The sequence below is a fragment of the Cervus canadensis genome, chromosome 20, assembly GCF_019320065.1.
Source record: "Cervus canadensis isolate Bull #8, Minnesota chromosome 20, ASM1932006v1, whole genome shotgun sequence".
Lineage (NCBI taxonomy): Eukaryota > Metazoa > Chordata > Mammalia > Artiodactyla > Cervidae > Cervus > Cervus canadensis.
The window spans coordinates 41,567,863-41,584,209 of record NC_057405.1 but is presented as its reverse complement, the minus strand read 5'-3'; the positions used below and the strand labels follow the sequence as shown (position 1 = coordinate 41,584,209).

General features: G+C 39.1%; 2 long non-coding RNA genes across 2 annotated transcripts in view; both read left to right on the top strand.

Moving 5' to 3' along the window:
- The window catches only part of LOC122422575, a 93,189-nt gene extending 88,901 nt beyond the window's left edge, over positions 1 to 4,288 (top strand). The window contains exon 6 of the long non-coding RNA XR_006263882.1: positions 4,160 to 4,288. This is a non-coding gene — a long non-coding RNA (uncharacterized LOC122422575). The remainder of the gene's footprint in view (positions 1 to 4,159) is intronic.
- Positions 4,289 to 4,321: 33 nt separating this feature from the next.
- LOC122422577 lies at positions 4,322 to 15,034 on the top strand. Its single transcript, XR_006263884.1, has 3 exons — positions 4,322 to 4,364; positions 6,330 to 6,622; positions 14,682 to 15,034. It is a non-coding gene; the product is annotated as an uncharacterized LOC122422577 (long non-coding RNA).
- The last annotated feature ends 1,313 nt before the right edge of the window (positions 15,035 to 16,347 follow it).

Below are 16,347 nucleotides of genomic sequence, written 5' to 3'. Positions count from 1 at the left end.
AAATAATGTGAGAGTATTCGTTCACTCCTTTCTCTAACTGCTTTCTCATTCCTTTCAATTCCTGCTGGCCAGCAGGAGAGCCAGCCATCTTATGAGATAGCTTCAAATTCAGTCTTGTCAGAAACAGAAGGATGGCTAAAATGGATAGATTTCAACACTCCTTCTTTCCTAAAAATTTGACTTACCCATTTATTTTTATAAAGTTATTTGATAAATAAGTACAGTGAGTCTGTTGGCACAACCATGGGAAAGATGAGCATCAAGATAAAACCATCACAGTAGGAAGATTTAGCCATTGCATAATGAGAAGACAGTTGCATAAAATTTATTTTTCTTTACATATTTGTAGACTTTGCTTTCCTTGGAATGATATTTCTTTTTCAAGTATTAAGGTAAATATTAAATATAAAAACTTCATCAAAATTATGCCAGATTATTAAATACACCTGTATAATTTGGTTGATTATAAAAAGATGCACAGATGAATTTGATCCAAATGCATGACTATCTTACTAACTGAACTCATTAATCATCAAACAGTGGAATAATCAGTAATAATTAGCCATCAGTTGCTTTTTCATGGTCATTTTACTAATTAAAATGTTAGCTTTAATTTGGAGCATAGGAAATATAAATTAAAAAGGGTTTATTCTTCCTACAGATTACGTGACCAATTCATTCTCATTTTGCTTGCATTAATTACCATGAGATGACATACAGGTCCTGTGGCTATTTCCATCTTACAGAACCTGCATGTAAAATTACTTTTCAAGTAAGTGTTAAATCAAAGAATTAAAAAAAAAACACATTTAGATCTTGTTGTCATCCATTTTAAGTAAAAAAGGAAAGTTTTTGCTCAATAATGAAAACCACTGAAAAATGAAAAGGTAACCTGCAGAATGGGAGAAAATATTTACAAATCATATATCTGATCAGGCTTCCCCTGTGGCTCAGCTGGTAAAGAAACCGCCTACAATATGGGAGACCTGGGTTCGATCCCTGTGTCAGGAAGATCCCCTGGAGAAGGAAATGGCTACCCACTCCAGTATTCTGGCCTGGAGAATCCCATGGACTGTATAATCCATGGGGTCGCAAAGACTCGGACATGACTGAGTGACTTTCACTCTCACTCTCACTTTCGTATCTGATCAGGGCTTAATATCCAAATTATATAAAGAACTCATACAACTCAATGGCAAAAACAAAAACAAAACCTCAGTCTTATTAAAAAATGGGCAGAGGAACTGAATGGTTATTTTTCAAAAAAAGACATATAAGTGGCCAGTGGTTTCATGAAAAGGTGCTCAATATCTCTAATCATCAGGCAAATGCAAATCAAACCACAAGATATCATTTCACACTTGTTAGAATGACTGCCATCAAAGAGACAAGAGATAACAGATGTTGGCAAAGATGTGAACAAAAGTAAACCCTTGTGCACTATTGGCTGACTTTATCTTTGGGGGCTCCAAAATCACTGCAGATAGTGATTGCAGCCATGAAATTAAAAGACGCTTGCTTCTTGGATGGAAAGTTATGACCAATCTAGACAGCATGTTAAAAAGCAGAGATATTGCTTTGTCAACAAAGGTCCGTCTAGTCAAGGCTTTGGTTTTTCCAGTAGTCATGTATGGATGTGAGTGTTGGACTATAAAGAAAGCTGAGCACCAAAGAACCGATGCTTTTGAACTGTGGTATTGGAGAAGACTCTTGAGAATCCCTTGGACTACAAGGAGATCCAACCAGTCCATCCTAAAGGAGGTCAGTCTTGAGTGTTCACTGGAAAGACTGATGCTGAAGCTGAAACTCCAATATTTTGGTCACCTGATGCAAAGAGCTGACTCATTTGAAAAGACCCTGATGTTGGGAAAGATTGAAGGCAGGAGGATAAGGGACAACAGAGGATGTGATGCTCAGATGGCATCACCGTATCAATGGACATGCTGCTGCTGCTGAGTCGCTTCAGTTGTGTCTGACTCTGTGTGACCCCAAGATGGCAGCCCACCAGGCTGCCCCATCCCTGGGATGCTCCAGGCAAGAACATTGGAGTGGGTTGCCATTTCCTTCTCCAATGCATGAAAGTGAAAAGAGAAGGTGAAGCCACTCAGTCATGTCCGACTTGCAGCGACCCCAGGGACTGCAGCCCACCAGGCTCCTCCGTCCATGGGATTTTCCAGGCAAGAGTACGAGAGTGGGTTGCCATTTCCTTCTCCCAGTGGACATGAGTTTGGGTAAACTCCGGGAGTTGGTGATGGATAGGGAGGCCTGGCGTGCTGCAGTTCATGGAGTCACAAAGACTCAGACACGACTGAGCGACTGAACTGAACTGAACTGTGCACTATTAGTGAGGATATCAATTGGTGTAGCCACTAGGGAAAACAGTATGAGGGTTCCTCAAAATGTTAAAAATAAAACTACCACATGATTCAGCAATCTCACTTCTGGGTATATATCTAACAAAAATAAAAGCAGGATATAAATGGATATCTGCACTCCCAAGTTCGTTACAGCATTACTCACAATAGCCAAAATATGGAAATACCCTAGGTGCCCACAAATGGGTGAATGTGTAAAGAAGATATGGTATATATGTACAATGAAACATTATTCAGCCGCAGGAAAGAAGTAATCCTACCATTTGCAACAACAGGGGATGAAACTTGAGGGTGTTATGCTAAACAAAAAAAGCCAAACAGAGAAAGATAACTACTGTGTGGTGTTTTGTTTATATATGGAATCTTCTTTTGGAAAAGTCAAGCTCATAGAAGCAGAAAGTAGAAAAATGTTTGCCAAGGACAGGGGTTTGGGGGAAATTGGAAGACATTGGTAAAAGGATCAATTCAGTTCAGTTCAGTTCAGTCGCTCAGTCGTGTCTGACTCTTTGCAACCCCATGGACTGCAGCACACCAGGCTTCCCGGTCAATCACCACCTCCCGGAGTTTACTCAAACTCATGTCCATTGAGTCAGTGATGCCATCCAACCATCGCATCCTCTGTCAATATCTCTTCCCAGCTTCAATCTTTCCCATCATCACGGTCTTTTCCAATGAGTCAGTTCTTTGCAACAGGTGGCCAAAGTATTGGAGTTTCAGCTTCAGCATCAGTCCTTCCAATGAATACCCAGGACTGATCTCCTTTAGGATAGACTGGTTGCATCTCCTTGCAGTCCAAGGGACTCTCAAGTGTCTTCTCCAACACCACAGTACAAAAGCATCAATTCTTCGGTGCTCAGCTTTCTTACAACTCTCACATCCATACATGACTACTGGAAAAACCATAGTTTTGAATAGACAGAACTTTGTTGGCAAAGTAATGTCTCTGCTTTTTAATATGCTGTCTAGGTTGGTCATAACTTTCCATCCAAGGAGTAAGCATCTTTTAATTTCATGGCTGCAGTCAACCATCTGCAGTGATTTTGGAGCCTCCAAAAATAAAGTCCGTCACTGTTTCCAGTGTTTCTCCATCTATTTGCCATGAAGTGATGGGCCCAGATGCCACGATCTTAGTTTTCTGAATGTTGAGTTTGAAGCCAACTTTTTCACTCTCCTCTTTCACTTTCATCAAGAAGCTCTTTAGTTCTTCTTCACTTTCTGCCAGAAGGGTGGTGTCATATGCATGCATCTCTGAGGTTATTCATATTTCTCCCAGCAATCTTGATTCCAGCTTGTGCTTCATCCAGCCTGGCATTTCGCATGATGTACTCTGCATAGAAGTTAAATAAGCGGGGTGACAATATACAGCCTTGACGTATTCCTTTCCCGATTTGAAACCAGTCTGTTGTTTCATGTCCAGTTCTAACTATTGCTTCTTGACTGGCATACAGATTTCTCAGGAGGCAGGTCAGGTGGTCTGGTATTCCCATCTCCTTAAGAATTTTCCACAGGTTGCTGTGATCCACAGAGTCAAAGGCTTTGGCATAGTCAATAAAGCAGAAGTAGATGTCTTTCTGGAACTCTTACTTTTTCGATGACCCAGCAGATGTTGGCAATTTGATCTCTGGTCCCTCTGTCTTTTCTAAAACCAGCTTGAACATCTGGAAGTTCATGGTTCACGGCTGTCGAAGCCTGGGTTGGAGAATTTTGAGCACTACTTTGCTAGCATGTCAGATGAGTGCAATTGTGCAGTGGTTTGAGCAGTGTTTGGCATTGCCTTTCTTTAGGATTGGAATGAAAACTGACCTTTTCCGTCCTGTGGCCACTGCTGAGTTTTTCAAATTTGCTGACATATTGAGTGCAGCACTTTACAGCATCATCATTTCGGACTTGAAAGAGCTCAACGGGAATTCCATCACCTCCACTTGCTTTGTTCATCGTGATGCTTCCTAAGGCCCACTTGGCTTTGCATTCCAGGATGTCTGGCTCTAGGTGAGTGAGCATACCATCGTGATTATCTGGGTTGTGAAGATCTTTTTTGTATATTTCCTCTGTGTATTCTTGCCACCTCTTCTTAATATCTTCTGCTTCTGTTAGGTCCATACCATTTCTGTCCTTATTGTGCCCATCTTTGCTTGAAATGTTCCCTTAGTATCTATAATTTTCTTGAAGTGATCTCTAGTCTTTCCCATCCTATTGTTTTTCTCTATTTCTTTGCGCTGATCACTGAGGAAGGCTTTCTTATCTCTCCTTGCTATTCTTTGGAACTCTGCATTCAAATGGGTATATCTTTCCTTTTCTCCTTTGCCTTCCACTTCTCTTCTTTTCACAGCTATTTGTAAGGCCTCCTCAGACAGCCATTTTGCCTTTTTGCATTTCTTTTTCTTGAGAATGGTTTTCATGGCTGCTTCCTATAAATGTCATGATCGTCCCTCCATAGTTCATTAGGCACTCTGTCTATCAGATCCAGTCCCCTAAATCTATTTCTCACTTCCACTGTATAATCGTAAGGGATTTGATTTAGGTCACACTTGAATGGTCTGAGGATCTAATGTGGAAATAGGCTATAGTTTAGAAAGTGCTGGGCTGTGCCAAGTCACTTCAATTGTGTCCGACCCTTTGTGACGCTATGGACCGTAGCCTGCCAGGTTCCTCTGTCCGTGGGATTCTCCAGGCAAGGATAGTGGAGTGGGTTGCCATGCCCTCCTCCAGGGAATCTTCCCAACCCAGGGACTGAACACAGTCTCTTAATCTCCCGCATTGCCAGGTGGGTTCTTTACCTCTAGGGCCACCTGGGTAGCCCCATAGTTTACAACACTATACTATATAATTGAAATTTGCTAAGAGAGTAGAACTTAAATGTTTTCATAGAAAAGATAAAAGTAATGAGATGGTGTATATATTAATTAAATGTTGGGAATCCTATGCATATATTATATCAAATCACCATGATGCTACACTCTACATATCTTGTGATTTTATTTTTCAATTATACTCCCCAAAGGCTGGAAAAAAAATTTTAAATAAAAGGAAAAATTTCATTCAAGGCTGAAAATTGCTCCTTGTCAACTGTCACCGCAATGAAAAATTTTAAAGTGTCAAAATAGAATTTCAGCCTGTCTCAAGGACTGAGTACATTTCTGCCTCTAACACAAATCCATGAGTAAAAGGATGCAATTGAGGGATTTTTGTTCTCCTGTTATCACTGTAGCTGATATGTTTACAAACATGTACAGAGAACTTGAAAGTGATTAGAGGAGAAAACAAAGAAGAAAATTCTATTTTGTATTGTTTTTTCAGGTCTTTATAGCTATGGAGCCCAGGGATGAGTATAAATGAGCATTCCAAGAAATCTTTTACCTTATTTATCTGAAAGTCTCTGATACAGAGAATACTCAGGGAGAGATTCTGCAGACAGTTTCCTTAATACCTTCTGCTTTAGGCAAAGCTACACACAAATGCTCATATCAGACAAACGTCTTATTTTTATGGAGAATTCCACAGACTACATGGACACCCCATTCCAGAATTTAACAACCACCCTGAAGATCCGCCTTATTCTATAAGGTCATTTTCTTCTCCCTGTTCTGTGCTCTTTTGAGATTGAGAACATCTGGTCCTCATTCCTAACATAATGACATTTCCTGCTCCAGAGTTCCTTTTAAAATCACCCTCAACCTTCTCTTCTTCAGGCTAATTTCCAGGTCTGCTCTCCCGTCTTCAGAGTCTTACGTGCCAAGTACCCTCGCCCTGCCCTGAATCCATGAAGAGCTCCTCCGCCCCAGCCAGACCTGGACCCTGCGCTGACACGAGGATCCCCACCGCGCAGTCCCAGGGCCACATTTCCACATCTCTGCTCACCCCCTGCAGCTCTCAAACTCGTTCAAGGAAGAGGCATATTTCATCTCAGGGAAGAGAGGCTCTTCCCATCAACTTGCTTTCCCTCTCTGTCCCCAGGGGGAAGAGCAGAGAAGACTGAGCTCTGGGAGTCAAGTGGCAGACAGCTGTGGTTTCGGCTTCCAGCGGTCACACAACTCCAGAGGGACCGGAAGGTCAAGGAAAGCATGCAGAACCGCAGGCTGTTCACGTGGCTCTGAGGAGGAGATGACCAACCCCTAATAAAACACCGTCTGCCGGACGTGCCATTGGGACTGGCATGCTAATTGAAAACAGCAGGCTTGGGGCTGCCTCTCTGACTTTAGCACTCCAGCTAGGAAGAACTTTTCCTTCCACAGAAAAAGCAGTATTCGGTCAGTAAAGCAGTATTTGTTACTAATTTAAAAAAAGAAATCAAACAAACCGGCATCACTGCTCCAGCAGAGGATAGGAAATATTTCTGGATTTCTCTTTATTTACTTTTCTAGAAAGTTCATGTCTTGTTTATTTCCTTTCTGCTAGGCCAAAGCTTGACACTGCTGTGCACAAATGTTTTGTTGCCTTAGGACAGAGAGTATCTATTAATCCAATTCATCTTTCAATACTATTAGTGCCTTGTGATTTTTAACTGATTACTTATTTTTTCTAAATCAAAATAATGTAGGCACATAGGTCAACAGTTCCATATTATTTTTATTGAATGTCTACTTCAACACAAATCAGTCTTTCTGTCCCAGAAGTACTTTGGCTATTTTCTTTGCTATGTACCTCTGTATATAACATATATAACATATTTAGTATTAGTTTTGTTTTTTTTTTAATTTTAGGCATTATATTCTGACTTTCTACTATGGAAAAAGAAAATTTAGCTTGTGTCACTATATTTTCCTTATTCCCTTTGTGTTTCCTCAGCCTCTGGATGAAATTGCATCATAATTTTGGTTAATTAAATAATAACTAGTATTCACATTATTATGAATAATTCATATTTAAATAATTCATAATTCATATTAAAATAAATGATATAAGGTAACAATTAATTTTCACCATTTGCATAATTTTCTATTTCCCTAGAGTATAAATATTTACTTATTTTTCATTTGTTTAGTTTTCTATGGACTCATCACTAATTCATTCTCAAACTCTCTTCCAGTCACCTATATCTACTTTTTAGATGTCTGAGGTCAATTTATGTTTAAGGATATGTTCATCCTGTAGCTTTTTGATTTGCCCTAACCTGGCCTGGTTTCCCAGTCAACAGCTGTGATTATGGTCTTTCTCATCACTGTTATCCTAAACAGTCCCTCTCTTTCCCTTTTGAATGGCTCTGCTGTTTTCTATATTCCATCCATTCCTCTTAATGGATTTATCTCCATTTTGGTGCAGACGTCGTCTCAGTAATTTTCTGAGAAGGTATTCATGAATGACATTTTGAGATCTTTCAAGTCTGAAAACTTCTCCATAATCTCTCACATGCAATAAGTTGATAATTTCTTTGCATATAGAATTCCAGGTTGATTATCATAGTCACTTAGAATTTCAAAGACTTTATTGTCACCCAGTTTCCAGTGTTGCAGTGAAGAGTTCTAAACCATGCTGATTCTGGATCCTTTTTTTTTTTGTAAGCTATTTTGTTTTCTCTCTGGATATTTATAGGATCTCTCTTTTTGTTCTTAATGTTTAAACTACACAATGGTGTGTTTTGGTGAAGCCCATTATCAGCACTGGGGTACCCAGGTGGCTCAGTGCTAAAGAATCTGCCTGCCAGTGCAGAAGCCACAGGAGACTCAGGTTCGACCCTTAGGATGGGAAGATCCCCTTGGGATGGGGAAGAAAATGGCAACTCCTTCCAGTATTCTTGCCTAGGAAAACCCAGGGACATAAGAACCTGGCAAGCTACAGTTCATGGGATTGCAAAGAGTTGGACATGACTTAGCAGCTAAAAAACAGTAATCAATATTGTTCTGGGTTCTTATTGGGACATTTTGATTTTGTAAAATTATCTTGAATTATTTATGATCTCTTCCATTTGATTTTCTCTGTTCTTCCATAAGTATTGCTTTTCAAATGTTGAAACTTCTGGATCAATTTTATAATTATGTTTTTTCTTATCCCTTTATTCTATTTCTTTTAACTTTTTATATACTTTCTGTTTTTTCCCTCTCTCATCTTTATCTTTCATTCCTTCTATTGGAGTTTAAATTTCTACAACCATATCCTTCAGTTTCAGGAAAAAAATTTGTTTTGATTCCATTTTTAAGATAATTCTAGGGCAGGAAGTCTCTATTAATCCATTTTCTATTTGTTGGTGTCCTATTCTTATTTAATAGATGCTACATATTCTCATAATTCTTATAATAGTAATGATTCTCTTTAAAAAAAAAAAAAGCAACTTTTCTTCTCCGTGTGTAGTCTCCAGCTATCCAAGTTGCTTCTATGCTGTTTCTTTTGGAATATGTGTAGCTTTTATGCTAGCAGACTTCTTCAAGTGTTGACAATCATTTATTGGCTCCAGAAGGAAATGGCAACCCACTCCTGTACCCTTGCCTGGAAAATCCCATGGGAGGAGCCTGTAGGCTACAGTCCATGGGGTCGCAAAGAGTTGGACATGACTCAGCGACTTTACTTTTACTTCTGTTAAGAAGTTAAGGTAGTGACACAAATAAGCTGATTATAAACTTAGTTCTCCCTGGGCACTTCATTCAGTGTGACCTGATTAAGCCATTTCATGGGGGAAGCCTGAATAGCATTGGAGCTTTTCTCTTAGGCTGATCAAACTCCCCTCAAAATAATTCTACTAGCTTCTGCTTGGGAGGTAATAGTCTGCCTCCTAGTATTCTGGAACTCAAGTAGCAGAAGAAAACTGGTACTTCAACATTCAGTTTAAAAACTTATGTTGAATTCCTCTGTTATCTGTGAAGTGAAGTGAAGTGAAGTCACTCAGTCGTGTCCCCATGGACTGTAGCCTACCAGGCTCCTCCATCCATGGAATTTTCCAGGCAAGAATACTGGAGTCGGTTGTCTTTTCCTTCTCAAGGGGATCTTCCTGACCCAGGGATTGAACCCGGGTCTCCCGCATTGCAGGCAGACACTTTACCATCTGAACTACCTGGGAAGCTGTAATGATCCCTAAATCTCAGCTCTATTCGAGCATGTGTGTTAGTGGCTCAGTCATGTCCAACTCTTTGCGATCCCATGGACTGTAGCCCATCAGGCTCCTCTGTCCATGGGATTCTCCTGGCAAGGATACTAGAGTGGGTTGTCATTTCCTCCTCCAGGGGATCTTCCTGACCCAGGCATCAAACCAGGGTGTCCTGCATTGCAGGCAGATTCTTTACCACTATGCCACCTGGGAAGCCCCCAGCTCTATTGAGTACCTCACAAAGAATTTCTGCTTTATCTTTACAGAGAAAAAATAACTGGATTGGGAGAAGAGTAGTTGTGTGGAATGAAAGAGAGGATCTAGGATGTCTAATAGTTTCCTAATCAAACCTTTAAACAAGATTCTTTTCGGCTCCATCTTCAGTTCACTTTCACAGGTATGGAGTATCACTTTACTGAACCATGTGAGGCACGATAGTATAAACTGAGCTGCTTTTTGTTTTCCCAACTATTGTATTAAAAATCTGTTTTCTCAGTCTAATGATGTCAATTACCACTTATTATGCTTTTGACCTTTCCAAAATTTCCTACTCACATATTATTTCCATTTCTTTTTGACCTTGTAAATTTCATTTAGTAAAGCTTTATTTTGTTATTTTAGTAAGCTTTTAAATTAATGAAGAAATGTTTATATGTTTAATATGCTTTATATGTTTTCTTTTTCATTTATTTTTATTAGTTGGAGGCTAATTACTTTACAATATTGTAGTGGGTTTTGCCATACATTGACATGAATCAGCCATGGATTTACGTGTGTTCCCCATCCCGATCCCCGCTCCCGCCTCCCTCCCCATCCCATCCCTCTGGGTCTTCCCAGTGCACCAGCCCTGAGCACTTGTCTCATGCATCCAACCTGGGCTTGTGATCTGTTTCACCCTTGATAGTATACTTGTTTCAGTGCTGTTCTCTCAGATCATCCCACCCTCGCCTTCTCCCACAGAGTCCAAAAGTCTGTTCTGTACATCTGTGTCTCTTTTTCTGTCTTGAATATAAGGTTATCATTACCATCTTTCTAAATTCCATATATATGTGTTAGTATGCTGTAATGTTCTTTATCTTTCTGGCTTACTTCACTCTGTAAAATGGGCTCCAGTTTCATCCATCTCTTTAGAACTGATTCAGATGAGTGCTTTATATGTTTATATGTTTTATATGTTTAATATTACTTTAGCTGGAAACCGCCATTCATTCTTTTACTTATTTATTTAAAAACTCTTAATTCTGGGTTACAAATGAGCTATCACATGAAAATAATCGTGTAAAAATACCAATCCACAGAACTTTATATTTCCAATTGCACTAGTCTACATTATATCATAGTTCTGTCAAAATTTGAGCTGGTGATCTCTTCCTGTGCACGCTAAGTTGCTTCAGTCATGTCTGAATCTTTGCCACCCCACAGACTGTAGCCCACCAGGCTCCTCTGTCCATGGGGTTCTCCAGGCAGAAATACTGGAGTGTGCTGCCATGCCCTCCTCCAGGGGATCTTCTGGACCCATGGATTAATCCCGCATGCCTTTCTTCTCCTACATTGGCGAGCGGGTTCTTAGCACTAGCCCCACCTGTAAAGCCCTGAAAGTGATGCATTCTGATTAAAAATTCTGAGATGGAAGTAGACGTTATGGTAGTTTAACAGTGGCCTTGTTCCTGAACTTAACAGAAAAGTTTTCAGCTTTTCACTGTTGACTATGATGTTTGCTGTGGGGTTTTCATATAGTGTTTATTATGTAGCAGTAATTTCCTTCTATTCCTAGTTTGTTGAGTGATTTATTATGAAAGGTATTGAATTTTGTCAAACACCTTTTCTGGATCTGTTGAGGTGATCATATGATTTTTATCCTTCACACTGTTAATGTGGTGCCTCACATTGATTGATTTTTGTATATTGAACCATCCTTGCATCTCAAGGAAAAAAAAGTCTCACTTGATAGTGGTTTAGTATCCTTTTAATGTGCTATTGAGTTTTGTTTGCTAGTATTTTAATGAGTATTTTTATACCTGTTATCATCATGGATATTAGTTTGTAATTTTATTTTCTTGAAGAGTCTTTGGCTTTGGTATCAGAGTAATGCTGTCCTTATTAAAATAAGTTTGGAAGTGTTCTCTCCTCTTCAATTATTTGGAAGAATTTGAGAATAATTGACATTAATTTGTCTCTAATTGTTTTGTAGAATTCCCTAATGAAGATATCTGGTCCTGGACTTTTATTGTTGGGAGACATTTTATTGCTAATTCAATTTCTTTTCAGGTTATGTCTGTTCAGATTTTCTATTTCCTCATGAATTCATCTTGATAGTTTTCATGTTTCTGGAAATTCATCCATTTCTTCTAACTTATGCAATTTGTTGGCATATAATTGTACAGAGTAGTTTCTAATATTAAATTTCTATTTCATCAATTACAATGTCTTTTCCCTCATTTCTGGTTTTATTATTTGAGTCTTCTTTCACTTTTTCTTAATTAATCTAATGATTTTTCAATTTCATTAATCTTTACAAACAATTAACCCAGTTTGATTATTTCTCCTATTGTTTTTCTAATCTCTATTTCATTTACTTATTCTTGAATCTTTGTTACTTCCTTCTTCTAACTCTGTGTGTGTGCTCAGTCATGTCTGACTCTTTGTGACCCCATAGACCATGGCCCGTCAGGCTCCTCTGTCCATGGAATTTTCCAGGCAAGGATACTGGAATAGGTTGCCATTTCCTCCTCCTGGGAATCTTCCTTACCCAGGGATTGAATGTGTCTCTCTTGCATTTCCTGCATTGGCAGGCAGATTTTTTTACCTCTGAGCCACTGGGGAATTAGACAACTAAGTTTGGAGTTTGTTTATTCTTCTTTTTCTTGTTGCTTGAGGTATCTTTGGGTCATTCTCTTTTTTTTTTAATACAGGTATTTACCACCACAGACTTCCCTCTAAGTACTGCTTTTGCTGCATCTCACAAGTTCTATTATGCTGTATTTTTGGTTGTCTTAAGATATTTTTTAACTTCTCTTTTGATTGCTTCCTTAACTCACTGATTGTCAGGAGTGTGCTGCTTAATTTCCACATATTTGTGAATTTTCCAGTTTTTCTTCTGCTATTGATTTCCAGTTACATTCTCTTGTGGTTGGAAAAAATACCTGGAATGATTTCAAACTTCTTAAATTTGTAAAGACTTGTTTTGTGACCTGACAAGTGATCTATCCTTGGATAATGTTTTTGGAGAAGAATAGGTATTCCGCTTGTTGTTGGATGGGCTGTTTTGTATATGTCCTTTAGCTCAATTGATCTGTACCATTGTTTAAGTTTTTTTCCTTTCTATATTGATCTCCAGCTGGTTATTCTATTTATTACTGAAAATGGGATAGTGAAATCTCCTACTATTATTTTGTTGCTGTTTCTAACTTTAGTTCTGTCATTGTTTGCTTCCTATACTTGAGTACTCTGATATTGGATGTGTGTATATTTGTAATTGCTATCTCCTTGGTGAACTGATCCTTTTATAACTATGTGATGTCCTTTGTCTCCTGTGACAGTTTCTGACTTGAAATCTTTTTTTTTTTCCTCTTTGTGGTTATTACCATTTTTTCCAAGCATGATTTTACTGAGCTCATTTGCATCTTTATGATGATTATCTTAAATTGTCAGTTAATTTATAATATTCAATTCTTTAAGGTCAGTACCTGGAAATTTATTTTGTTCCCTTGATTGGGCCATGTTTTTCTGTTTCTTCATGTGACTGGTTACTTTGGGGTTGTAATCTGCACATGTAAAACAGCATCTACTTCTTCCTGTATTTTTGGACTAGCTTCTTGCAGGGAAGGCCTTCACCCACTAGCCTGAACAGAGATCCTTGGAGCCTCTTAAACCTTTCCTGCGGATGTGTCTCCTCTGGGCTTGTGAATATAAATGTCCAATTAGAGATGTTTTGCAGGCTCTTTCTCCAAGAGTTCATAATCTCTTTTTCCCTCTATTGTCTCTTTGTGGTACTGCAGGTTTTCCGGAGTACCATAAACCACCCAGCTCTTATCTGTTCTCAAAGAACCATCCCCCCCACCCCACCCCACCCCCACCCCACCCCTGCCCCAGGCATCTAGAATATCCCAGGTCCCATCAGCACTCCAAGTCAAATGAGGTGGAAATTCATTCCTCTGGCATACCCCCACTCTCAAAAGAAGCCAGACATTGAACACATGATTCAACTCTTTTGCTCTCCAGGGAGATGCCAGGAGTGGGGGTTTTCCCCCCTTGCTCTATTCTGAGATGGAAGAGTGGAAATTCTAGTTCAAACATTTATCTTTGTTCTTATCACCACCACCCCCTCTCCCACAGTCTGGTATCCTTTCGTGCAGTGTTTATATTCAAGCAAGAAAGAAACTAACCACTGTTAGCCCCCCGCCCAAAAGTCAAGATGTTATTAGATATTCTGTTTTGTTCCCCCAACCCCAGAGAATTTCCTTTGAATCATGCTGCTGTGTGCTGCATTGTGCTGGTGGGAGGGATTCTGGTAGTGAGTGCTATGAATTTTCCTACCAGCTTTGAAGTAGCTGACTTCAGGCTTGTCTGGGGGTGAAGTAGCCTCTTAATTGGTGTCTGGATTTCTCACAAAGGGAATTGGTCTGTGTATCATTCTTGAATTGATGTATCAATGGTGAGAGGAGAGTTTGAGGCTTCCTATTCTGCCATCTTGCTGATGTTTCCATTCAAAGCATGATTAATTCTATAAATAATAGGAAAAGTTCTCTAAAATGTGAAGCAGTTATTAGAGCACACAGGTATGTTATTAAGAGAGTTTTTGATAGAGCCAACTCCCAGCCTTCCTTTCCTACCTTCCTCTTCTCTAGCTCACATTGTAATTGAACTTCAAAGAGAAGTTCTCTTTTGAAGGGGGCCTTACAAGGATATTTTACAGGAGGTTCTATAGATATTTTTAGAGTATCTGAAATAAGTCTCCTGTGAAGTAAGTTTCTAAAATTCTACATCTTTTCTTTCCTTCATCACTCAGCATTAAAGTTGGAAAACCATATTTCATATTAATAGTCTTACAAAAAGAGTATCAGAACTTCATGTCACAAGTAGTCCAAATCACCTCAGTTCCCCTGGCCTCTTTTTCAGATATCTTTTGCATGGAGAGATGAGTCCCAACTGCAAGGTTTTTTTACTAGCTGTCAACTTTCCATTGATCAATGGGTTACTTTCTCATTTAATAAATCACTTCCACTCTGCTACACAGTAGGAAACCTCCTGGTGCATTTCCAGAATAACTGAAAATAGTTTGATGTTCTCAGCTTCTCCCCGAATATTTGAATGAAGATATTGGATAAACTGCAAAGTCTCTGTGTGCTGAACATGGGATCATCAAACAGTTTTGTCAGCTTGCCAGACAGCCAAAGAGAAGCAAACTGCAATTGAAGGAGAAATATTCTGCTGGCCAAATGGAAAGATGAGCACATTTGGATTACACATTCCAGTCCCAAAGACTAAGCCCAGATATATGTATGTATGTACCGTCAGATATCATTAATAAATTATTTATAAATATGCTAGAGAATGTTTTTCTTAACGTTCTTCCTCTGGAATAGACTATGTTAACATACTAGATATTCCATTGTCTTAAATCTCTTTTTTGTTCTATCTCTATTTCTGGACTAATTTATTTATCAGGCACAGTGATAAGGACTGACAAAACACAGAAAAGAAAAAGTAAACAACAGTTAGTAAACAACAAATAATTAACTTAAAGTATTTCTACTCAAGTAGCTTTCCTTAGAGGAATTAGCAAATTTAGTCTAGTGAGGCATAATGCTACTGATGTTTATTTTTGGCTCTTTGGCCATAATGCTTTTGGTGGAAAATTTTCCTAACACTAATTTTAGGAATAATATCAGTAAGCAAATAATCTCCAAATAACATTTATTGAGCATGTAATTTGTTTCAGGCACTGTTCTAAATGGTTAACACAGATAGTGGCAGAGCTGGAATTTAAATCCACTCTCCTGCTACTGTTTTGTTGCTAAGTCATGTCCAACTCTTTGTGACCCCATGGACTGTAGCCTGCCAGGCTCCTCTGTCCCTGGGATTTCCCAGGCAAGAACACTGGAGCAGGTTTCCATTTCCTCCAAGGGATCTTTCTGACCCAGGGATCAAACCTGGGTCAGATTTGATCTGACCTGCTCGGCAGACAGATTCTTTACTGAGCCACCTGGGAAGCCCTTAAGCCCATTCTGCCTGACTACAAAGCCTATAGTTATAAACATTATCTTATTCTGCCTTCATTCTTGGTGTTCAGTAAGAAATAGCATAGCCTGCTTGCGCTATAGCCTTACACAATGAAGGGACAGAATAGGAAAGAAACTGTAATAATAACATCCTGCGCTATTTTATGGTAAAGCAAATCAGTCATCACAAAAAAGAAAATGTTTTTTATATATACATAATATAAAATTATATATATATATATTTCATTATGAATCTATAAAAAAGTCTCATTTTTTGTCAATATACTTGCTGTCTAAAGACTGAATTGAGCACACTGTACCTTCTTAGACCTATCCAGGAAAGGATAAGAAAGTTTATATGGTTTTTTTTTCCTTTCCTAAATGGCAAGAAGCCCAGACTTTTTGTTACCATTCCATGGTAAACATTTGTCTCTCTAGTCACCCAGATTCATGATTCATTTGTTAGGGGCTTAGTGGGCACATTTTGGCCAGCAGCCTGCCGTGTGCGCATGTCAGGCCTTGAATGAGTTCTGAACAGAGGAAGTCTCCTTTTGACCATACAAGAACATGTGCATGGGATTTCAACCAGAAGCAGCTTAGCAATGAGATAGGTATGCAGCGCAGGAAGGGCCCACGGAGGCACCTCGCCCATGAGTTACCATGGGAGCCGCACTGAGCATCAGGCGTCGTTGGCTCTCAACCACTGTTGCAAGGCGGAGGCACTGTAGCTGCATTG